Source organism: Ailuropoda melanoleuca, chromosome 15 (genome assembly GCF_002007445.2).
Source record: "Ailuropoda melanoleuca isolate Jingjing chromosome 15, ASM200744v2, whole genome shotgun sequence".
Taxonomy (NCBI): Eukaryota; Metazoa; Chordata; class Mammalia; order Carnivora; family Ursidae; genus Ailuropoda; species Ailuropoda melanoleuca.
Window position 1 is genome coordinate 43,911,120 of NC_048232.1, and position 26,439 is coordinate 43,937,558.

A 26,439-nucleotide genomic window follows, 5' to 3' on the forward strand; every position below is an offset into this window, starting at 1 on the left:
AAGAGTCGGATGCTTAACCGACTGAGCCACCCAGGCGCCCCAAGGAAGAACTTTTTCTGAGCGAGCTAATAAACCTGTTTCTTTAGGTTTCCTTCTGCAGAATTCTTTTTTTGTAGATATTAATGCTTTTAAAACTAGAATAATTACAGATTTGTACAGAATATGATTTAGTCCCCTCACCTGCAAAGGGGAAATTCAATATCATCAATATAATACTTACCAATTGTTATAACAATATAACAACCAATTTGCAACAGCTGGCCTGTTACAGAGGGATAGGGTAAGACAACAAAATCTGACTTGAACTGGAGATCCAATCTTAATTGGCTTAAGGAAGGAGGGAGATCAATAAAACCTAAGCGCAGCAGTACTTTGTGGGTAATTCAATCCCAATTTTAGCATGAATGGCCCCTAAATGAACTGCGAGATGAGAAATTTACCTTGAATAACCTCAATGGCACAAAGTTTGAGAATGAAAACCAACCAATAATCCTAGAAGATATTCACGCAATGCTTTTGGAATTACAAGCTTCTTGAAGGTTTTAACTCCCCTTTCCAACAAACACTGGCCATCTCTGGCTTAGACCAAAGTAAATGCACCAAAGACAAACTTTACTTTCCACAGTATGATTGCCAAGGTCAGGGTAATTTAAATAAGATTTTTTTTTTTCCTATCAAGGTTGGAAAGGCTACCCTTACTCCCCCCTTTCCAGTGCCAGGTGTGCTGAAGAGTGCTGAAATGCTTGGCCTCTTCCTCTTCACTACAAAGTAAACAAAACCTGGAGGCCAAATATTTTAGTAACTATATTATATTCAGGAACTTGGAGCTTGACACAGATTCCAGGGATGTGACACAGGTGCCCAATTAGGTTTGCTTGGAAGATCAGGAAAAGCTTTACAAATTTAGAAGGATCCCACAAAGATCCCACAAAGATCCAAAGACAAGAAAGCAGGTGAAAAGTGCCGTGAAATACTTCAGGAATTCAGGAGAAAGCCGGTGGCGAAGTTCAGAAACTTAAATATAACTTCAACAGGTAGAAATAGGAGGAGTGTCCTGCCCACAATGCCAAGCCCTGAGCCCCATCGGCTAAATCAAACTCTAGGGGGAAAGCTCAAGGCCTGCATTTCACAGGCTCCCTTGGCGATTCTGAGGCCCATTAAAATTTGAAAGCTTGCGGAGGCTGAAGCAGTGAACATCCAGATAGATCCGGGAGGCACTTGGTTTTTAGGTAAAACCATTTCATCTTACATATAATCATGAGCATGCTTCTATGTTAACAAATATACTTCTCTATCTTTTTAAATGGCTGATTATTTTGCTGAGTATACTACCATTGGTTCAACCACTCCCTTTTGTTAGATGTTCAAAAATAGTTTTATGTGAACTACAGCATATCCACCAAAATTATATACAGAATTTTGAAATCAGAATACAAAATTGTATTAACTACAGCCATGTAAAAATCAATTGTTCATTTAAAAAGTACCATGGAAGGAAACTGCTCCATGCATATAAAGCCTTGAATTAACAGACGGGTCTACAAGAGTCAACAGTGACGCACTGAGTGATAAGGGTTCAAGTGATGGGGTGATAAAATCAAAAAACTTTTTTCCCCACTTCCGTACCTTTCAGTTTTTAAAAAATAAAACTCCAAATCCTATCACTCATGCAGTAGAGATCCTATGCACCAGACCCCAGCACTTTGCTACCTGACCTGCACAACATCTCCCCACGACGGGTGGTACCCACGGCTTACTGCTGGGGAAACAGATCCAAGTGGCCCAACCAGGGTCCACACCAAGGTCTGTCTGATTCTAAAATCTGTGTTCTCCTGATGATGCCAGGCTGCTGTAATCTCCCTGAAAGCACTGGGTAGGCCAGAGCCAACCTCACCCTGGGGGAAATTTTCCCAGGCAGTTCTCTCCATGTGGTGTTGCTACGGTTCACACCTCAAACAGGACCCAGGTGCCACCTGGCTATGACCAATGGAGCTAGGACAAGAGCCCCAACTCGAGGGCTAGCTACCCTGTCAGACTCTCTGCTCGGAGGGTTTCAGACTCTGCCTGGGTGGCCTGGTCCCCGGAGCAGAGTTGGAGTGATGAGGCACGTTCCGGTTTTTCATGAGGCTTGTTTGTATTGTATGAGCCACGAAGCTCTGGTATCCAGAGGGATGACTCAGTGGCTGGTGTCCCAGGCTCCACAGAGCTCTGCGTATCGCTACAATCACCGCCCGAGCTAGGTCAGAGCTTGAGAGAGCTTGCCCGAGAGCTGGGGTGTCCTCATATGAAAGTGGGAATAACAGCTCAATGGACGAGGCTGTTGTAAGGCTGATGAATCCCTTCCTCCTCCCCCAAGGATGAGTCAAAGGTCTGAAACCACACCTTCAGTGTCACTCGTGCACGTTCCAATTACCACCCACACAAAGAGCTCAGCACACATGGCTTAGCCCTACAGTAAATAATGGGCGAGGTGAACACAACACATTGCTTAAGTCACGTTAAACACCTGGCTTCCAAAGTCCACAGGGCCTCTGGCTTTGAAGTGGAGGAAAAGAAGTTCCTGCTAAGCAGCTCATTACAAAAACAACACACTCACAAACAGCAAACAAACAGGGACAAAAGCATGGGCAAAAGTTTCCAGCCTGGCTAAGCTTGCAGAGTAGCATCATTCATAGCTCACAGCATTTTCTGTGATAACCACAAGCGGGAGGCACGAGGATGCTCCTTTCAGCCAGCTGGGCATAGCCGTAGGTGACCTCAGAATGATGTCATTCTGGAAGTGTGGTCTCGGGACCAGCAGCATCAGCTTCATCTGGGAGCTAGTGAAACAGGCACTTTCTCGGGCTCCACCCCAGATGGGCTGCACCCGAAACTGAGAGTAAGGACCAGTGGTCTCGGTTTTAATAAGAACCCAGGGGATTCTCATGCACACTGAGTTGACAAACTGCTGTAACAGGAGCTGAAGATTTGGGGTATTAAAAATTTCTGTAGCACAGTTTAGCTGTAACCAACCTGCCCCAAAGGAGCCTCCCCCCGCTGCACGGTCATCACTCTCACTGTTGATAGCCGGGGCTCCCAGAACCCTAAGATTTTGTGGGGATGACCCAGAGGTGAGGAAAGCTTAAACACTTTGCTTTAAAACTACTCAGTCTGCTTCTTTACTTCTCCCTCTGCCCCTCCCCCTGCTCGTGCTCTTGTTCCCTCTAAAATCACGGGGCGCCTGGGTGGCTCAGCCGCTTAAGCATCTGCTTTCGGCTCAGGTCATGATCCCAGGGACTTGGGATGGAGCCCCGCATGGGGCTCCCTGCTTAGCAGGGAGTCTGTTTCTCCCTCTGCTTGTGCACACGCTCTGTCAAATAAATAAATAAAATCTTTAAAAAAAAACATCAATCAATCTTTAAAACTACTCATGTGGGGGCACCTAGGTGGCTGAGTCAGTTAAGCAACTGACTCTTGGTTTCCACTCAGGTCATGATCTGAGGGTTGTGAGATCAAGCCCTGCGTCAGGCTCCATGCTGGGCATGGAGTCTGCTCTGTCTCCCTCCAACTCCCACACCCCCCTTCCCCACGTGTGTGCACTCTCTCAGGAAAAAAAAAAAAAGTAATACCATAGAAAGACATCACTGGCAAAGCCTATCTCTTCAAATTTCCCCCCGGATAATCTCATTGTATCTGTCTGCATCATCAAATAGTATTTGTATGTGGACAGACATGATTCCAGAACTGGAATAATGTTTTGAGTTCGAGAAGTGCAAAGCGGGACACGAACAGAGAAAAATGGACAACAAAAGGACCTAAATACTGGTCATATGGAAGTCGAGTGAGGCAGTCTCAAGCCAGGTGAACAGAGGAGGCCCTTTAAGGATGAGGTAAAATCCAGGCACAGGCCGAGCGCTAGCCCGGTTACCTGCTGGAACACAAGCCCACCTGACCTCAGGAGCCAGGAATGGGACAGCAAAGGCTTTGCTGACCATGGCGAGGAGACCAAGCTGGGGGCACAGCCAGCATCGCAGCCTGGATGGACTAAGTGCTCCCCGAGGCAACCGGACTCCTGCATGAATCCTGGTATGGACCTGACAAAAATCAGATACATCTTCACTGTGAAAGCTACTATCCTGCACAGAGGCTTAGCCTTTCATTTTCCCATTTATTCATTCAATAAATAGGTATTGAATGCCTAGCCTGATTCTGGCATTTAGTCAGCTAAAACAATTGTAAATCACTGATTATACTGGCCTGAAAAACACTAATTTTCTACTTTTTGAAAGTATTTTGGAATGTAATATTTTTTTATTTAAGTAATCTCTACACCCAGTATGGGGCTCGAACTCACAACCCTGCGATCAAGAGTCTACTCTACTAAGCCAGCCAGGTGTTCCCTGATTTCCTGATTCCTGACATCACTTTCATCATTTGGAAAAAAAGGAAAAAGAAAGAAAGAAAAAGAAAGTTCAAATGAAGCACAATGTCTTATAAACTTTCCATTATTTGGGGCGTTAATCAAATGTGAATCAAATCCCATGGCTCGACTGCTTATCCTACAGTAGCTCCCCATGGCATTATGATAGAACCCAAGCCCTCAGTGGGGCACATCGGACCTCTCATGGTCTGTCCACTTTCTGCTTCAGCACCAACCCTCCCCGCCCCAACCACAATCCCATACACCAAGCTCTAGCCATTCTTAATTATGTGGAGTCCCAGAAGAAGCCAACCATCCGCCTCTACCTTTAATGCATGCTGTTTCTTCTGCATGGACAGTCCTCTGTCCACCTGATCAAAGCGGCCCACTTCCACTGGCCTTTTCAAGGCTTAACCAAAAGCCCCCTTCCATCCAACACTTCTCTTACCCTTCTCCTCCCTTGGTGCCATCCCTTGCCAGCCTGAGTTACTCTCCCTTTTGAACCTTTGTAGTACTTCTGCAACCCCTCTCCTAACGCTAATTGAAACCACAGGTTTTCCTGCAAGCAAAGGATGGTGTATCATTGTGCTTGCAGAATCTCGTATAGTGCCTGGCACATACATAGTAGATGATCGACATGTGATTGTTGATGGGATGGATGACTGGTTACGTTAACAACTCAGGAAGTCCAGTTGGAGCTGGGGTCACCCCTCGTCCAGAAACTAGATGGAGTTTTCCAGTATTATGGAGAAGTCTGCAGCTAATCTACAAAGTACAATTTGGGTAGGATCTGAAAAGGATCCAGTTTTCTAGATTACAATTCCAGGGTAGATGGACCTTCTTGGAGCATTACCATGGCAGAGTGCAGATATCCAAACCAAATATCTGGCTTTGAGTTAGACTCTTCCAACATTATGGGGAGATGGCATTTCATTTGCTTCCACATTTGTCCCCATGCACAGCACTAATGTTTTGAAATGATGCCTGGGAAACGCAGACGTTAGGTTCTATTTTATGTCTTCCTGAACAGGTGAAGGGGGTGGGAGAGGAGATTTCAGTTACTAAATCAGGGATTCTGAAAGACATTTCCTTTTTTAATTGAAAAACAGAAAGGAGGGACGCCTGGGTGGCTCAGTCGGTTAAGCATCTGCCTTAGGCTCAGGTCATGATCCCAGGGTCCTGGGATCAAGTCCCGCATTGGGCTCTCCGCTTGGCAGGGAGCCTCTTTCTCCCTCTACCTGTGGCTCCCCCTGCTTGTGCTCTCTGATAAATAAATAAAATCTTAAAATAAAAAATAAAGAAAAACGGAAAGGAAAAATTTGAAGATGCATTGAGTTGGGATAAATTTTTTTTTTCTTTCTTTTTTTTTTAATTTCAAAACAGGTAACGACTCTGGAGAAGCACAGCAGCTCGTCTTGTTAATTATTAACCAGAGCATCCTTGGCAATTCCTCTGCCTTTCTGCTCTGGCGGGTCTACCTTCTCTGGTCCTCCCACTCTATTCCCAAGTCAGAGGCTGAGGAATCTGTCCCTTCCTCTAAAAATTTTAGCATTTGAGCTGTAAATCAGAAGAAGTTTTTAAAAAATTGAGTTTTAAGAACTATCCATCATTCTCACATCCCAACCACCATAATCTCCCTATGCTCCTTTCTAGTCTTTTTTTTTTTTTAATACAGAGACAGGAAACTTGTTTTTAAATCCCCAAAGTGAAAATCTCTAGAGGCTTCATACTATAAAAAGCTGAGAACTTCCCTTTTTGGTCCCTCGGGAGAGAAGTCAAACACCAGATCATCCTTTTGAAGAGCAGTGCAGCAATCGTGGTAGCCACGCTGAGTATTATCTTAAAATGCAAACAGAACTTAAGATTTTTAAAATCTTGTTTTAAAAGATGCAATAATTACAGCTAACACTACACACTTACTGTCCATTTGAGAGTTCTCTTTTATAGTTTGTCAGGAGCATCTGCATTAGGTATTGATGTTCCAGTTCTTTCCCCCCAGTTGTTTTTATTTCTTATGAGTTCCTATAGGCGTCCCAGAGCTGTGATTTGTGATGAGGTCAATTCAGATCCATTTGACCCAGAAAAAGACAGTGTGTTGGAGGCTGGCTTATCCTTCCTGCCTACTTATTGTTACCCTAAAAACTCATCTTTTCGTGGCAAGGAATAACGGCAATTAATTTACTGGTTTCCTCATAAGCTACTTGGGAGGATAGAACTTTTTCTTTCCGTCATCCCTCTCCCTGAGCTTGTGCCCTAACAGGCTTTCTTTGGAGAGTGAAGCCACTAGAGTCCAGACAAGGATGTGGAGCTCCTGACTGACAGCAGGAGGGGCCCTGAAGTGGCCAACATGAGATGAGGTTCCTTGGAGGACTCGACCTGACCAAAAATTGGGGCATCTGACAGATTTGAGGGATTAACAAAGGTGGACTTCTCACTAGTACCATGGTTCTGAGATTTAAATCTCACAAAGGAATCAATACTTTAGTAAGGACATCAAAACCAGTATTTCAGTGGCACACCATCTGCCTCAAAACAGCACCTGGGATTTCTTTCTTTCTTTCTTTTTTTTTAAGATTCATATTTATTTGAGAGAGAGAGTGCACAAGCAGGGCAGAGGAGCAGAGGGAGAGGGAGAAGCAGGCTCCCTGCTGAGCAGGGGCCCAAGGCAGCACAGGGACTCGATCCCAGGTGGGACTTGATCCCAGCACCACAGGATCATGACCTGAGCCAAAGGCAGACGCTTAACTGAGTGAGCCACCCAGGCGCCCAACATCTGGGATTTCTTAAAAGATACTCAGTATCCCTGCAGCAGCATTTTATGTACTGATACAGGTTCTAGAACCAAATTTCCAGGGTTTAACCCTCAGTTCTGCCACTTACTAGCCATGTGGTATTGGGCAAGTTACCTCATCTCTGACTGAATCCCTTTTGTCAGCTTTGTTACAGGATTAAGAGTACCCACACCTCATGGGGCTGCTATCTCACTTAATCCCCACAAGCTTTACGAATAGCGCCAGAAACATCGTAAGCGTGCATCTGCTTGAGGACCTCAAATGCACAGAACTGGCTGATGACAAACCTCAGGCTCCAGCAGACGAGGCAGCAGTGGAGCAATTACAGAAAGATTTCAAATATAAAGTGTCCATAACATACGGATAGAGACCTTCTGCCAAGAATCAGCTGCACTGTATGTCCCAGAAGATCTGCACATCAGCTCAGCGCACAAACACCAATACCCACTTAAGTTTAAAAAAAAAAAAAAAAATAGAAGTATGGACCCAGGAAGCAGAAGGGGCTATCTTGAGAAAACCCGTCCTTCAAAATCTGTTAGCAAAAAAACAAAAAACAAAACGGCTACAAACATTCCTATCACCAGACATCCAGTGAGTTTACTTTTTGGAGATCTCATTCAGAATTCCCAGAACCAGATGCCTGAGGATGGTGTTGGGCCTGCAGGTTGCAGGCACACATGGCCAGAGGGCAGGGCAGGCAACTAGTCACCTCAGCTAATGGTGCTGAACCGTTAACCATAAACATGTCTCACATTTTCTTACACGGCTTATTGTCAAAGTGATTGAAGCCATCACACAGATTTTAACTATCTCCAGTCTAATATACGATTCCCAGTCTGGAGGGAGTCCAACTCATCACTGAAAGAGCACAACCCAAAAGCTTGTAGATAAGGAATTTGTTCATTAACAAGTCAATGACATAAAACTGGTTCAATAGGAGTGGGTCAATGTCAACAAAAGGGAGGGGGAGGGTCCCAGATTACGAGACTAAAAAGACATTAACACTATATGCAACATGTGAGCCTTGACTGCATTCTAAGAAAAAACTAAAGTTCTAGAAAGGCATTCGTGGGATCATTGGAGAACTTTACAATGGAATATATTGTTCATTGAGTAGCATTTTTCCTAGTTTAATAATGGTATGTTGTGGTAAGGTAGGACAAAGTCAATTTTAGGCGATGCATGCTGAAGTATTTAGGGATGATGCGGCGGGCTACTTAGCATGTCTAATAGCTCAGTGAAATCTACAGATAGAGCGCAGAGAGACAAAGCCAACGTGGCAAAAGACTAACAACTTGGGGTTCCACATGAAGACTATGCGAATATTTTACTATTTTTACAATTTTTCTATAAGTTTGAAACATTTCAAAATAAAGAGCTGGGGAGAAGGGAGGTTTCAAAAAGGTTAAGGTGAAAAATCATGGCCTGATCCACTGGCTTCCACAGCTTACAGAGGTGAGATGCAGGATCAAGAAAGGTTGGAGTTGTTCATCTGAAAGTTGAGGCCATGAGGAAGGGAATGGAGGCCCGGAGGTGAGAAATTCACAGGCTGCCTCTTCCCACTGAAAACAGGACTATCCTACGAAAGGAGTTAAGAAATTGCTATGTCAACTGTCTCAAAACCAAACCACATTAGCTTCTTACACATCTCCACAGATAATGAGAAAGAAAAATCATCCCAATGTGAATGTTAACTAAAGGACAAACTTTTTTTTTTTAAATTTTTACTATAACCGGAAAACAAACCACAAATTTTTTTTCTTTTTAAATCATATGATTTATGTGACCATTGAGCCTTTGGATCACCAAGTCATTAAGCCAGCAAAGGCCAAGTGACTAACAGAGGATAAAAATAAGAAATGAGTAAAGCTTGGGTGTTGGGCAACTGAATCATGACTCCCATCTCTTCCCCAAGATTGGACTGTGGATCAGGAGAAAAAAGGAATGAAAGTGGTTGGAATTCTTCTCTCTGCCCCAATGTGATCACCATTCCCCTTCAGGCTTTAGTTGAAACCGAGCAGCAAAACTATTCCGGGGGAGGAAGGGTGAGGGGAGGCAGGGACAGGGGCAGAAAGTCTGGGAAAGAAGGGCCTGTCACCCAGCCCTACACAGACTCCGAAGAAGCCCTGCTTTACCCCGTGGACATCAGTGCAGGACCATACACATGTGGCTTTCACGGATCCTTTCAATTTATCCTTGGACAAGCAAACAAACAAACAAACAGCATATATATGCTGTCAACAAACTTGAGAAGCTACATGACTATCACAAGGGCTTTCAAAGAAGTGGTGACTGGGAGATTTATTTACATTTCTGTTTCTGTTCATTTTTAATACAGCCAAGAAGACTGGGTATACTTTAACAGCATAGTTCTAGATAGGGCCTAGAACCATCAGCTGGGGCTAATTTTTTTTTAAGATTTTATTTTTGGGGTGCCTGGGTGGCTCAGTCAGGTAAACATCTGACTTTGGCTCAGGTCATGATCTCGGGGTCCTGGGATGGAGCCCCACGTTGGTCTCCCCTCTCCGTGGAGAGTCTGCTTATCCCTCTCCTGCTCCTCTCCCTGCTCAAGCTCTCTCTCATTCGCTCTCAAGTAAATAAATCTTTAAAAAGAATAAAAATAAAGATTTTATTTTTAAATAAGCTCAACACCCAATGTGGGGCTTGAACTCATGACCCCGAGATCAAAAGTGGCACGCTCTGTGGACACCCAAGGAGGCAGCCCTGCTGGTGCTAATTAATTTCTCTACCAAAGTAGCATGTTACATTTGCTGTCCCTATTGTTGCAAAGTGGATACAAATAAAAACATTGACTTAAGAAGAACCAGTGCCCAGGCATTCACATCACTGCAACAGCCTACTTTCAGAAACTGTCAACACCTATCTCAAGCTTACAAAGCAATCCCCAATGGTGTTTTCAGCAGATCCACTCACAACGGTCACTCACTGAGGGGCATTATAGAGCGAGCTGCTTCAGTAGGAATTTCCATTCATTTTGGGCTTTTCCAGGGCTTCACTGAGAATTTGATTTGGATTACAAAGGAAGAAGCATATTTAAATGATGTCATAATTTTGGAGTCAGAGGAACAACTCAAAGATTTTAGGAATTCCTATCTGCTTAAAATACTGATATTTGACATAATTTCCAAGGTGTTTTCATACACTTCATCATATTATTTAATCCTCAGCAGAAACCGCATGAGATAGGTAAGGCAGGCATTATTATCCTCATCTTACTGGTGAGGGAGGGAACAGGCTAGGATAACCTTGGATTTGAAGTATTTTTTGTTTCACTCTGAGACTAACGTTTGTTCCACACCGCTCTTCCAGTGTAAAGCAGCACTTTCCCTGTTACCAACTTAGATGCGATACATATTTACCTTTCTTAAGACAAAAACTTGAGGCATCTAACTCCCAAAACAAACAAGAGCTTCATCTTCCTCATCCCTCTGCCCACCCTACAAAAGCAACTTCTCTGTGTGTGTGTGTGTGGTTAGTGTATATTGTGTTTGTGGTGTGTATGTGGTATAAGTGTTGTGTGTGTGGTTTAGTTGGTGAGTGCACGGTGTGTGTGTGACATAGGTAGGTGTGTGTGTTTGGTCTATTTGTGGTTTTTGTGTTATATATATTATGTGTATGATGTACATGTGTGGTGCATGTATGTTTGAGTGTGTTATATGTGTGGTGTATATGAGTGTTTTGTAGCTCTATGTGTTGTGTGTGTGATGTATATGTGGTAATCGTAGTGTATGTAAATGTGTGGTATATATGTGGTGTTTGGTATATGTGCGGTGTGTGTGTGGTGTGTGTAAGTGGTATTATTGTGGCGTGTGTTTGGTGTATGTGTTGCATGCACTGATATACCACACATATACCACACATGTATTACATACACAACAAATACCACACATACAGCACACCACAAAACATATACTACAAATACACAACACACATGCAGCACACACACGACACAACATACATGGAAACCACACACCTCAAACATTTGACATGCTTCTATACCACACATATACCACATTTACCGCAAAAACCACACGTATCACACAGAGCACACATGACACACAGAAGACCAATACACACATACCCCACACAAACCACAAATAAACCACATACACACACTCACTTACACCACATAAAACCACAAGTATACCACACCCTCACCATATTAAACATGTACACATCACTTATATCAACAGTACACTACACACAACACAAATATACCACATACACACACTCATATACCACACATACAGTACACATACACAAAAGCAACTCAAGTCACTTCTCCAATAGCGACATTCAACTCAGACTCATCAATGAGAGATGCCTTCTGGGATGTCATGTGTTTATTTTCTTTTGTGCCTATAGAAGCTTTGAGAAACTAACTGTTTACCATTCAAAATCAACGTTATCTGGGGTATTTACCAGAAGAAAATACACTAATTCAAAAAGATAAATGCACCCTTATGTTTATTGCAGTACTCTTTACAATAGTTAAGATACGGAAGCAACCCAAGAATCCACCAACAGATAAATGGATAAAGAAGATGTGGTATATAGATAACTGCGTATTACTTAGCCATCAGAAGGAATGAGATCTGGCCATCTGTGACAACACAGATGGACCGAGAGAGTATTAAGCTAAGTGAAATAAGTCAGAGAAAGAGAAATATCATATCATTTCACTTATATGTGGAATCTAGAAAACAAAACAGATGAATAAACAAAAAGCAGAAACAGACCTATACAGAGAACTGACGGTTGCCAAGGTTGAGAGGGATGGGCAAAATGGGTGAAGGGGAGGGGGAGGTAAAGGCGCCAGCTACGGAATGAATAGGTCATGGGGATGAATGGCACAGCAGAGGGAATATAGTCAACGGTATTGTAATAGTATATGGTGACAGAAGGTGGTTGTACTTGGGGTCAGCATAACATACAGACTCGTTGTCGAGTCAGTATGTGGTACACCTGAAGCTAATGTAACACTGTATGCCAACTATACCTGAATTTAAAAAAAAAAGTTTTAAACCCTTTCCCCACCCCACCCCCCAAAAACCAAAGTCCATGTTATTTGCAAAGTAGGCCTCTGCACACACAAAGAAACCAGCATTTATTTTGGAAGTTGCTATGTTTCCCAGCTCTTTCTCTGGCTGTGTATTTATAATCGGCTGGCTGATCCTAATTCTTTTCTAAGCGGAAGACCGTGGCCTTAAAGATGCCGCCTTGTACTCGTAACTGCAGCTTTTACTCAATACACCTAAAGTGACAGCACTGAGTGTTCAGGTTCCGAACTGCCTGTCAGAGTAGATCCAAGTTGTGTGGAGTACTGTAAGGCCAGAGATCGCTCAGGCCCACCTTTTTGTCCTTATCAAACTGTGTAATTAAGCTTACATCTCAGGTCAGCTCCCACCCTAAAATGTGGGCCGAGAAATGCCCACTTCTGAGGAGTATGAGGAAACGCAGCTGCTAATAAGCCACCTAAGTGTACTCGCCCATTTAAGCACATCTTATCTTGATCTTTGGTAGTTTATAAAATATTTAACAATTCATGCCCTGCCAGTTCCACAAGGATATGAGGCAGCTTGGTCAGAGAGCACATTGCTCACTGGCAAACTATTCGCAAGAAAGAGTGGGACTAACAGACTCATGAAATAATGCTCAACATCGCTCGGCATCAGGGAAATACAAATCAGAACCACAAAGAGACACCATATCACACTGATCAGAATGGCTGCAATTACCAAGGCAGGAAACATCAGATCTTAGCGAAGATGCGGAGAAAAGGGAACGTCTTGCACTGTTGGTGGGAAGGCAAACTGGTGCAGCCACTCTGGAAAACAGTAGGGAGGCTCCTCAAAAAGTTAAACATAGATAGAGCTACCCTATGACCCAGCAATTGCACTACTAGGTATTTACCCAAAGGATACAAACATAGTGATCCGAAGGGGCACATGCACTCCAATGTTTACAGCAGCAATGTTCACAAGAGCCAAACTATGGAAAGAGCCCAGATGTCCATCAACGGTTGAATGGATAAAGACAAAATGGCACGTGCGTGCGCACACGTGCACACGTGCACACACACACACACACACACACACAATATGGAATATTACTCAGCCATCAAAAAGAATTAAATCTTGCCATTTGCAATGATGTAGATGGAACTAGAGGGTATTATGTTAAGCAAAATAAGTTAGTCAGAGAAAGACAAATATATTGTTTCACTCATGTGATTTAAGAAACAAAATAGATGAACATGGGGAAGGGAAGGAAAAATAAAATAAGATGAAAACAGAGAGGGAGGCAAATCATCAGAGACTTAATTAGGGAACAAACTGAGGGTTGTTGGAGGGGAGGTGGGTGGGGAGATGGGGTAACTGGGTGATGGGCATTAGGGAGGGCACTTGATATAATGAGCAAACTAATAATACACTATGTATTAATTAAATTGAATTTAAATAAAAAAATTTTTAAAAAGGAAGACACTTGTCATGATGAGCACTGGGTGATGTATGGAAGTGATGAATCACAATATTGTACACCTGAAACTAATATTACACTGTATGTTAACTATGCTGGAATTAAAATAAAAACTTAAAAAAATAAACTTATATGCTCAAACCCTATTAAAGTCCCAGAGCTTCTCATGGTCTGCTAAAAAAAAAAAAAAAAAAAAAAAAGGGGGGGCTACATGCCATGTCCAAAGGCCTAGAACTGAGTTCATGCACACAAATGCATGATGCAAGACAAGCTTCTCAAAAGGCACCTATATTTCCATGGGCTGTGACACAGGAACCGGAACAAAAAGTCTCAATAAGGAGCCATTCCAGAGACACTTTTTGACTATATTAGACACTTTTTCACAATGGATCAATGTTGCCCTGGCTTCTCTCCCACCTGTTGGGACAGTCACAGCTCTGCACTCATCATTTGCAGCACCTAGTGGCCAGCCTCGACCTTTTCTGAGGTATGTCTCTATTTTCCTCCGTTGAGTTTAAAAATTTTGTGAATGGAGACTGTATTTAAGCTGTTGCCCAGCTCACTTCACCACACTCAATCAAATGAGTGGGCTGAAAAAAATGAGGCAGATTCTTAGGAGAGGACAGGCAATATGAGATTTGCCAGGGTTTTCTCATTGCTCAACAAGTCAGCAGTGCTCAGCCACAGAATTACTAATAAATAGGGCACTACCTCGAGACAGACCCAACCATAACTCAGTATTAGATACAGTCTTAAAGACAAAGGAGGATGTACTGTTGAAGTGACCCTCCACACTCGACACACAGGTAGGTAAGGCATGAAATGGCAAGCCAAAGGGGGAAGGCTGGGGAGGAGCTGTTTTAACCACGGCTTTTGCGTTTGGGTGGAAGGGGAAGACGAGGGCTGGAGGATGTGGATGGTGATACGGTCATGTACAGATGACTTCTACCTAATGGAGATAAACTTTGGTAGAACAGAGCCAGGCCTGGCATTTATCCTCTTTCCATTAAAATGCAGGAGGATTTGTAAACACCTCTCATAGAGGCATGAGAGGGATTCAGAGAATTCTTGTTGCAGTAATTTTATGCAGTGGTTCTGCATTTTTGTGGATTTTTTAAAATCATGTAAGATATATCCTACAGTGTGAGTTCAGTCATTCCCAGAAATTCTCTTGCTCTGCTCATACAGTCCTGTTGATGGCCAGAGTTAAGCAGATCAAAAGCAGACTAGACTAGGTTGGTAGCATTGCTGTGTTTCTTACAAGCGTATCTCTCGAGGCACCTGGCTGGTTCAGTCGGTAGAGCATGCAACTCTGGACCTTGGGGCTTTGAGTTCAAACCCCACATGGACTGTAGTGATTACTTAAAAATAAATCTTAAAAGAAACAAAAATCCCCGAACAGATCTCCAGACTACCTGCAGCAGAATTACCTGGGGTTTTGTTAAAACTGCGAACTCTCAGGCCCCACCCAGAAAGGGAATCTCTAAATATAAGTTCAGGAGTTTGCATTTTTCACAATACCTCAGCTGACTAGAAGGCACACGATTAAAAAAAACAAAACAAAAAACCAACCAACCTCCTTAGTGAAATACAATATACACATAAAAATTGAATTGTATAAACTGAACCCACAGTGGTGTAGCTAGGGCCCTCGAAGCACCCGGTGCCTACTTCCAGGCACTGGGATCACGCATCTGTTGTGTATACATGTAAACCATTCGTTCTCCGGGCTGCATAGTAGGGCAGCGTGTGATGCAAACCCAATGGGGAACCACGGCCTTCCAGAAAGAAGCATAAACAGAACTTCTCTCTGCACGATCGGCCACATCTTATATCTGAGGGCACTCTTCTCCGTTTTTTTACCACGAGGCTGAACTTTGCCAGGAACTACAGAACTCACAGTCGCGGACGCCAGAGGGCCGTCTGGGTGCAGGTGGGCTATAGGCGCAGCTGCTGTTCAGCTGGGAAGGCGGCCTGGGAACCACAGACACTTGGCACATAGGTTTCTCGCTCTGCCTCACGAGGACTCATGGGAGCGTAGCTCTCCCCGTCCGCCGCATTTGCAGAAATAGCCAAGGCGGAGGCCGTAGCAGCGGAGCGGTTCTGCTTACCTGGAGCGGGACTCCGTGGGTCCGCGCTGGGATTCTGCTATTTCTGGCGTGACCCTAGGCACCCAATTTAAGTCCTTGCAGTCTCAATTTCCTTCTGTGTCAAACAGGCTTATAACTGTACCTTGTCGGGTTGTTAGAGGGAGTAAACGAGCTAACCTTCAAAAAGCACTTAGAACGGCGTCTGGCGCATAGCAAGCTATCACGCGTGTTTGATGAACGATCTGGGATTTCTAAGCTCGCTGGTTTAACACACACACTATAGGGTTGTATGGTTCTAAATGCCAAAAGAAGAAGGGTACTGAGGTGATTTTGAGTGGACTGGCCCAGACTAGTTCCCACTCCAGCCTTCTTTAAAGAATCATCTACTGAAGGCTTACTGGGTTGTTACCCATATTTCAGCCACTGGGCATCCTCTTTCAAGTTCTGAGGATGGAGACCGGCTTCATTAAGCAGTTGGAGGTGGGAGGGGGTGGGGAGAGTGTTCAACAACACGAGGGCCAGTCAGGAGTCTCATTTCTGTTTTGCATTTGATGAATCCCAGAGCAGCCAATTGAGGCTCCCTAATTTTATAAAAATCACAGTCTTATGAAGACTCAAGTGTTAATGGGATTTTAGCTGTTTATTTTGGTTGCATTTTCCAATTTTTAAAAATGTTTAGGTAATCTCTTCCACATTCCCCAAATCCCAATTTTGTAGATTCATTAATGTTAAGCCAATGCTTTCTCATGTCTCAATTTTTTGTATATGCATTCTTTTCAGATGTATTAAACAAAAAACCCTTAAAAAATAAACTCTCTGAAGAAACTCTCTTAAATCTAAAAAGGGTTAATTAACATACCTACCACTTAGTGGTCTACTTTGAACCTCTGGTTGCCAGAATTAATGGAAATAAAGTCAATCATTAATCCAAGGTAGGGTTATTCCCTCCTCCTCCCCCCAAGGTTGGGTTACTTTTACATAGGATATTATCACAAAGTCATTTTTTGTCCCAGATGATGGATTAATAATCCTATTGCATTACAACTAGAAATACCGAAGAATCCAATCGCTGAATCATTCTGGCTTATTTTTGGTTCTTGTATCCGAAGCTGTGACGTTTCATGTATTTGAGAAGTTTCATGTATTTCCTGAGCAACCAGGACACAAGGTCAACCAGGGGCTCAGCTCATCCTGCTGCCTTCATCCCTCCTACACCCATTATGACCCAGTTTATTCGACAGGCTACAGCCTTCTTTCCCATCACTTTACTCTTTCTTGACATCTACTCCTTAAGTGTCTTTCTTTTTCCTTTTTTCTTTTTTCCAGATTTTATTTTTAAGTAATCTCTACACCCAGTGTGGCACATGAACTCACAACCCTGAGACCTGAGACCAGGAGTCACATGCTCTACTGACCCAGCCAGCCAGGTGCCCCCTAAGTGTCTTTTCAAAGTCTTCACGTTTCTTTCTGCTTACAGAAATCATACACACTTTTTAAAAATTCGAACATTCAAAAATACATATACTGTATGTAGGATGTGAAATCTATCTGCACACACTCCATTCACAAGAATAGATTCCAGATGGAGTCAGGTGCCAAATGTAAAACTAAAACTATAAAAATATTGGAAAAAAGCATACACTATATATTTATGACCTTAGGGTAAAGGCAGTCTTTTTAAATGAGACATAAAACATAAAAGCATAAAGAAAAAGATTGATGACTATGCCTTCATAAAAATTAAAAACTTGTGTAAGGCAAAAAATATTAAAAACAATATTTATATTGTATATATATTAAACAATAAAAGACAAGCCACAGAATGGGTGAAAATATTCACCACATATATCACAGAGAATGTCCAGAATATCTCAGGACTACAAATAAGCAGAAAAAGAGGCAAAGGGCATGAGGAAATAAAAATGACCAATAAACTCTGAACGTAAATTCCTGGGGGCAGGGATTTAATCTTTGTTCACTGCTGTCTCTAGCATCTACCCCAGTAGCTCAGTGTTTAGTGTTAAATAAATGTGAAAACACGCTCATTCTGATTTTCAATCATGAAAATGCAATTTAAAAATGGAGGGGTTTTTTTAGTTTTGTTTTTGTTTTTGTTTTTTTACTGATTGGATTGGAAAAAAATTCAAAGTGTTGGTTAGGATTGGGGAAATGCACTTATTCATGTGGTGCTAGAATGTAAATAATATATCTTATTGAAGGGCAATTTGCCAGTATCTACCAAGTACAAAAATGCACGTACCTTTTGACTTAGCAATGCCTACCTTGAGAAATTATGGAGTCTATATGCTTGTTCAAGGGTATCTATCATAACATTGCATGAGATGTCCGAAAGATGTTGTAAATACCCTAAATACTCATCAATGTGGAAATGATTAAATAACCTCTGAGAAAAATCAAACCATGACTAGTATGAAGCCGCTAAAGACAAGGAGGTACAATTACCCCCCCGCTTTTTGAAAGTTTATATTATACTACTCCATTTTTGTGAAAGACCTTCATTACTACCAGTTTTTGCTAACTGAAAAAAAATCTGAAGTAGGATTTTTGCTTTATGAAAAAAGGCAAAAAGAGGAAATAGTATCCAGCATTTGTTTTGCAGCGAGCGGTTAGAGGCAGCATGCCCGAACAGCAGCAAGAGGGCCCCCCCACCTACTCTCAACACCTCAGCATCAAGCCACCACAGAACTGTGTTTGCCTCTGTGCTTCTCTTGATTATTTTGTGCATCTGTTAGTACGAGGTGTGCTAAGATATGAGAAAAGCCTAAGAGAAGTTATTTTTTGGGTCTGTGAACACTCAAAAACTTTTCCATATAAGTTAATGGTAATTGTTTCTTCACTTTACTCCATTGCACTAAGGAAAGGGGTCAAAGGAACACTGTACTTTTGGGTAGCAGGGGAAACCTGTAATACTATGCGTACCAACCCCCAACACACATTAAGTGAAAAAGGCAAGTTGCATAACAATACTTAGGTAGCGATGCCCACAAAAGTATGGACATGTGCATATATATAAATGCGTAGAAGAATTTTGGACATGAATTTTTTTTTCCTTTACAATATATTCTGGACATCTTCCCTATCAAAAACATAAATTACCTTGTTCTTTTTTTATAAAGTTTATATAATATTTCATTGACTGAGTATAGCATAATCTAATCAGTTTCCCATTGATAAACGTATGGTTTTATTTTTCAAAAGCTTTGAGAAAATTTACATTCAATTCACCACATAGAGTGTACAATTTGATGGTTTGGGCACATTAAATTATTTTTTTTAATTGTGGTAAAATATAAAATTCATCATTTTAATTACTTTATGTATACAATCTAATAAGCATTAGTTAGAGGACTATCATTTTCAGTTTTTACTGTTAAATTAAAAAAAGTGTAGATTTGCAGCATTAAGATTTTATTTATTTGACATAAGGGGAGACAGCCAGCGAGAGAGGGGACACAAGCAGGTGGAGTGGGAGAGGAAGAAGCAGGCTCCCAGTGGAGGAGCCCGATGTGGGGCTCGATCCCAAAACGCTGGGATCACGCCCTGAGCCAAAGGCAGATGCTTAACGACTGAGCCACCCAGATGCCCCCAAATCTACATTCTTATACATACTTAGTGCCAATGTGTTTCTCTATTGAACAGAAAGCACTCAGCTGCTGAGGGCCAGTGATAAAAATACGGGTTGATCTTTTCCTAAGATTACTACATTATTGTTAAACATGACATTAAACCTCTTAAAGAGGCAAATTTTCAAAGCAAATACAAAAGTGGAAAAAAAATCCTATTATTCTATGTTCATTCACATTGTCAAGTATACAAATACAAGCCAATTAAGCAAAGGATGATTTGTTATCCAGTATCTGACAACTCACCCTGAGTCTTTTTTGCCAAACAGATCATAAGCAATTGGGCCCTACATAGGAGAGATACAGCCCTAATATTAAATCTGGTTTCCCCATCTGGGCCTCACAGTCTAACTAGAGGGGGACCTTTGGCAAATCACTTCATCCAACAGCCTCATGTTCCTCTTCTGTCAAATGGAAGGTCTGGCTTGGATGCTGGAGCCTGTACGGCCCAGGTCACAGGTGTGCCGGCAGGAATGAGGCCAGCCTAAACCTGCAGGTGTGGGGGTGGCCAAGCTCTGAAGACAGACAGTTCGGGTCTGAATCTGCCAGCTACTTACTTTGTGGCCCTGGGCAAGTTACTTAACCACTGGCAAGTCAGTCTCCAAAGCTGTCAACTGGTATTTACCTCACAGAGAGCTATAAAAACTCAATGAGAGAAAGCACAAAGACCGCCTGTCCCTGTGCCAGATGGCATAGATGCCCTCAGCGAATGGTGGCTTCAACCGCTCAATGCCAGAGCATGTGGCAGGGCTGTGCTTCCCACTCACCACAGACCCCAATTTCTGCAACAGCGATCGTAGCGGTACTTCTGTAGCATTTCTCAGGTGCCAATCATGTCCTGAGCACCTCATATGTATTAATTCATTTACCCTCAACAACCCAGAAGGTTAATACTATTATTTCCATGTTACAAAAGAGGAAGCAGGCCCACAGAGATTAAGAATCCTGCTCAAAAATCACGGTTACTGAAAAGCATAACAGACTCTTAACCACTATTCAACTGTCTTATCGTCATTTTCAAATATCTGTGTATTTGCAGATCTGAGTATAAACATTTCACTCTATTCTGATAGCTCCCCAATTTTAATACCTGCTACCAAGATCTCTTTCTCACCAAGATTTTAAAAATTAAGATTATTTTGCTAAACACTCAATTTTCACCCTACCACTTACTTTAAAAACCTATTTTTAGAATAACTGCCAGATGGGAACTTGTTTTAACGGGGACTCTATAAAAAAGAGTGAATGGGAGAAGAGGCATTTTTCAGCTTCTCACTTGGCACTTACGACCTCAGAGATCACGCCGTGGTGCCTAAGGAGCCAAAGATACTTGGGAACTCACATGCCTCGACAGTTACCTTCCCCAACTGGACAACACTCTATCCCATTAGTTCACTCTATTTCCCTACCGTTTCCACCTCAAAAGTGAAGGATTTTTCACTAGACCGCACTAACTTTATGCTAGCTCACGAGGCATCCCTTAGAGGACAGCAGGCCTCAGGGTGGGACAGCCTCAGATTCTGTTCATTTCCCCATTGTGAAAGGTTACTCTGTTTTCCTTCCTTAACTCACTTCTATCTCCATCTCTAGCAAGCGGGACCCTGATGGGGAATGACATGGTTACTTGTCTGACCTGACTGTCGCATTCACAGGCAGAGGCTGGCATGCTGCATGGCCACCTTCTCCTCCCAGACATTAAGGATGCTACAAGAACTCTGTCCTGCCAGTCAGACGGCTTGATGTCTTATGCACAGTTCTCACCCAGGAACCTGCAGTGATAGCATCTAAGGTATCTTAGTCTGTGCTCACTGGAAAATCCAAAGTTCCTGATGGCCAGATTCTATCCCCTGCTCTCTCCCCTTCCACCTTGTCAATCAACCGAGCCTCTATGAGTCTGAACCTCAGTTGTGAGGGATACTGCTGGGCTCAGGCAAATGAGAAGCTGTAGTTAAGTGTTTCCAAGCATTTTGAGATATTTAGAGAGACTGCCTCCCTAGAGCATAGCAAGGATTTGGGCATGGGGAGGGTCAAGAGTGAGATCTTTTCCCTAAACCAACACATTGGTCATCAGCCAAGACACTCTTATGTACACAACCTCCTAGCATTTGGTTTGATATACAGAGTATATTCAATATTCTCTGATGGATACAATCTTGTCTTGATCAGTTTCAGAGGTCTCTGAGCCCTTTGTAAAGCATCTATGTTCAAAGAGCAGGGACTGATACTCCTTCGCACGTAACAGGGAGCCTGGCACATTGCCTTGCTTACGGCACACCGTCAGTCTGTTCTGGCAAAGGTATCATGGTCAATGCAGTAATTTTCATGCTACCCACTGTGGGTCATGTGACCTTCATTCCAATAAAAAAAATCCAATGTAAAAACTTAAAGCTGAGCTGCTCTGCATTACGGAAGGGCAACCCAAGCTGTCTTCTGTTTCCTTTCCCACTGAAGAATCCCAAGCCACCTCGACAGGAGCCTCCAGGCTCTAGAGACCATTTGAAAATCTGAACAACTGGGACTCTGAATTCTGACAGATGTGGGTATGAATTCCCAGCCCTGCCACATACTAGCTAGAGTGTCTTGGGCGTGTCATCTTTCTCAAAGCCTCAGTTTCCCATCTATAAAACAGAGAGACCACCACTGAATTCCCAGATTGCTATGAGGATTTAAAATAATGCATACAAGTAAGTACCCAGCACATAGTAAGCGTTCAATAAAGTGTAGAACTTTACTACAAATCCTCAAATACCCTTTATTATTCCTTTTTAAACATATTTTCCCAAGGACAGAGAACAGAATGTCCTATGGAAACATAATTCCCTTGGGGCTACAAATATTGCAGTATTTTCCCTATTTATCACTGTTCTTTGAACAATCTGTTTCCCAAAAAACCAAAAAACCAAAACAAAAGCCGCATGACAACAAAATCCTTCTAAAATTTTGTATCTTCCAGTGAGCACAAACTAAGATACCCTAGACGCTAAGATACAGTAGAAACAATCACCAGCAAATCTTTATCTTTGATCATACATACAAGGGCATCGTTGTTGGCATACACACACACTGCTCTAGTGGCTTCTGGCAGCAAACCCCACAAACCCCCTAGGCTGTAGTCTGTTGTTTTTGTTTTGTTTTGTTTTTCATTCACTTTACCTGGAATTCCTATCCTCTCACCTGTCCGCCTGATAACATTCAAAGCTTTGTCTAAGTATCAGCTTCCCTGGTAAGCCTTCCTCCACTTTACCAAGCATCTTGGAGGTTAGTTCTTTGACAGTCCATGGTCCTGTCACAGTGCTTGTCTCATTAAAGTGCCTGGGTATCAAGCCCCCAGCCCTCGTTCCTGCAGAGAAAGATCCAGGCCTTGTTCTTTGTATCGGCCCACAGATTCTGGTAGACAACAGAAGCTCCCTACATATTTGAGTAAATATATACGTGAATTACTAAGAGACAAATTTGGGTTAATGACCCAAATCTACCAGTTACCAAGATAGAAGCTTGGCTCAGCAATTGCTTCATCTTTGAACTGTATTTGTTCTCGCTCTAAAATGGGAATGTAAAGAATTCAGAGTTTTTAGATAGCTTAAATGAGGAAAATTTGTGAAGGGCCTACCTAGCACAGTGCCCGGTATGTAACAGTGACTCAATAAACGGCACTCGCATTTCTTTCATTTCCCATCCTCACTGCTCTTACTGAATAGCTTCCCAGAAAATGAGACCATGACTCAGTTCCCTCTCAGTGCCGCTACCACCACCTGGAAATACAAATGGTGGTGTTTCATAAGAACAATACCCCCAACGTTATTTTTAAGTACAAAGTATCTGTGCACTGTTGGTGGGGATGTAAAATGGTGCAGCCATTACAGAAAACAGTATGGCACTTCCTCAAAAAAATTAACACTAGAACTACTATATGATCCAGCAATCCCACTTTTGGATGTATATATCCAAGGGAAATGAAATCACAATCTCTAAGAATGAACACAATCCCTATGTTCACTGCAGAATTATTCACAATAGCCAAGACATGGAAACAACCTAAGTGTCCAGAGAGGGATGAATGGATAACCAAAACCATATATAGTCTATACAGTCTATTATACATAATATATATTAAATCGCCTATTACATACTATATTAAATTTTCTATGATATATAATGGAATTTTATTCAGCCGCCAAAAAGGAAATAACTGCCATTTGAGACAACATGGATGAAACTTGAAAGCATTATGCTAAGTAAAATAAGTCAGACATAGGAAGATAAATATTCCATAATCTCACTTACACGCGGAAACTAAAAAAGCCAAAGTCATAGAAACACAGGAGATTGGCGATTGCCAGGGACCAGGGAGTGTGGGAAATGGAAATGGGGAGATGNACAGGAAAGTCATAGAAACACAGGAGATTGGCGATTGCCAGGGACCAGGGAGTGTGGGAAATGGAAATGGGGAGATGTTGATCAAATGCTACAAACTTCCAGTTACAAGACAAGTTCTGGGGCGCCTGGGTGACACAGCGGTTAAGCGTCTGCCTTCGGCTCAGGGTGTGATCCCGGCGTTATGGGATCGGGCCCCACATCAGGCTCCTCCGCTATGAGCCTGCTTCTTCCTCTCCCACTCCCCCTGCTTGTGTTCCCTCTCTCGCTGGCTGTCTCTATCTCTGTCAAATAAATAAATAAAAATCTTTAAAAAAAAAAAAAAAAAGACAAGTTAAGCTCTGGAGGATCTAATGTGCAGCATGGGGACCATAGTTAACAATACTGTAATATATTCTTTTAAAGTTGCTGAGAGTGGATGTTAAATGTTCTCACCACCTCCACAAAATAGTAGTAATGTTAGGTGAAAGATGTGTTAACTAATCTTATTATGGCAATCATTTTACAATATATGCATATCAAATCACCATGTTCTACACTTTAACCTTACACAATATTATATGCCAATTATATCTCAATACAACTGAGGAAAAAAGTATCTGTTTCTACATACTCTGGTATTTCTCTTTTAATTCTGGATTTAATATTTATCAGTTTCTCTATAAGTTTAGCATACACAGAATCACCTCCAAAATTGCTGATTAATAAAATCCTTCCCACTCATGTGATCTGTGCTCTGTGAGGGCAAAAAGAAAGGATAGTATGTGTCATACACTGTCAAAACGTTACTAACAAACTGTATTGTAAAATAATCTTTAAGGTTTAAACGAACAGTTCAGTCCAATTACAGGATTTAAATGAGAACTTTTCACACTGATAGTTGTTGGGAACTGTTATTTTTACAGATTTGATATTACATTTTGTGGTGCTCTGATTCACTCAGTCTGGTGGGTTCATATTTTCTCACTTACCCCCCCCCAAATGGCTATTCCATCTTCTTTCTTAAAGGGCAGCTTTACCGTAATGCAAAATGAAATGTAAAGTTATCAGAAATTTTCCAATCAAGAAAACGAATTTGTCATTTTCCTATCAGGCATGAATCCCGAGGAGGATTGTGGTTCCTTCTGGATGAAGCCAAAAATCTTCAACAAAGTGTGGGGTCCTCCATGATCCCCTCACCTTGCCTCCTCTCTCCCCTCCACACTATCCTCTTCAAGCACACTGAACTTCGTGGGTTCCTCAAGGGCAATAAGCTCCTTCACCACCAGGCCTTCGAATGTGCTATTTACTGCCTCGCCTTCCCCCTTCCACCTGGACACCTGCAGGTCTCGGCCACAGTGCGTCTCCCACGGGGCCACTCACACCTGTTATCTCCTGAGGTGTCTCTTCCCTCCCACTCACTTCTCAGGCTGTCAACCCCATCAGGGTGGGAACCAAGTCTAACTTCTTTATCTCTATATTCCTATGGTAGCACATGCCACAAACTACATTAGGCATTCAATAAATATCCTCGGAATAAATATGTCTAGAGAAAAACAATTTAACACCACTTAATGGCTCTCAGTTTTCACTGACAGCAACAATCAACATGGTTGTTAACCCAGACCTCAGCAAGGAAAGAGTTAAAACAACCTGTCTGTTTTACTCACCTCTTACCTCTGGGAACACCTGCAGTGGCAGTAATGACCCTTAACCAAACTCTGAGTGCTATACTTCTGAAATGCTCACTAATTAATGTTATTCTGTACCCTTAAGTCATGAGTACGTCAGGAAGAACCAAGCCAAAAGCATTGTTTAAAGTAAACAAGAAGATTCATGATGTGCACCTGGTATCTTGCAGGAGTCCGCACTCTGGATGGTTGCTTAGTTATGTGAGCAGCTCCCTTGAAGACTCTGGACTGCCGAGATTGGAGTGGGCTTCCATGAGTAGAGGTACAGTTCACAGCTGGAGAGAAACACGGATCTGTGGGTTCCTCACAGAGGGACAGCCAAGAAGCTGATGCTGACCCTTTGGGTCTTTGCCCTTGTAGATCATTATCCTGCTGTCCCTGCACCCTATCCTTTAATAAACCTTAGCTCCAGGATGCCTGGGTGGCACAGTCAGTTGGGTGTCCGTCTTCGGCTCAGGTCATGATCCCGGGGTCCTGGGGTCGGGCTCCCCACTCAGTGGGGAGTCTCCTTCCCCCTCTCTCCCTGCTCATGTTCACTGGCTCTCTCTAATAAATTAATTAAATCTTAAATAAATAAACCTTAGCTCTGAGTAGGACTTTATGTTGAGCTGTGAATCCTTCTAGTTATTCACTAGTAGGTAGCCAAGGGACCCCAAAATAGCCTCCTTCTTGAGCTGCTGCCCTTCCTTGATGTCTATGATCCCACTCTTCCTTTTCCTCCTACCTTATTGCTTACTATCTTTTCATCTTCTTTACTGGCTTCTATCTTTACCAGACTCTAAATGGCATAATGTCCCATAGCTTTATTCTGGCCTTCTTTTATCTTCACTTGCTTGTTAGATTATTTTCAGTTCCATGGGTTTCAATACCATCTATATATTGATAACCCTCAAGTGTATTTGCCTATTTCTCTAGCCAACCTCTCCCCTAAATTTTACACCCATACCTAACTACTGGACATCCCACTGG

At 42.5% G+C, this 26,439-nt stretch overlaps 1 protein-coding gene across 2 annotated transcripts in view; it reads right to left on the reverse strand.

Moving 5' to 3' along the window:
* The window catches only part of CPM (carboxypeptidase M), a 68,579-nt gene that overhangs the window by 30,187 nt on the left and 11,953 nt on the right, over positions 1-26,439 (reverse strand). The window contains exon 1 of one of the 2 annotated variants that reach the window (XM_034644251.1): positions 2,681-2,834. The exons of the other annotated variant lie outside the window; for it this stretch is intronic. The gene's annotated coding sequence lies outside the window, so the exon portion shown is untranslated. Of the gene's footprint in view, positions 1-2,680; positions 2,835-26,439 lie in introns of those variants that run through there. 2 annotated transcript variants of the gene reach the window in all.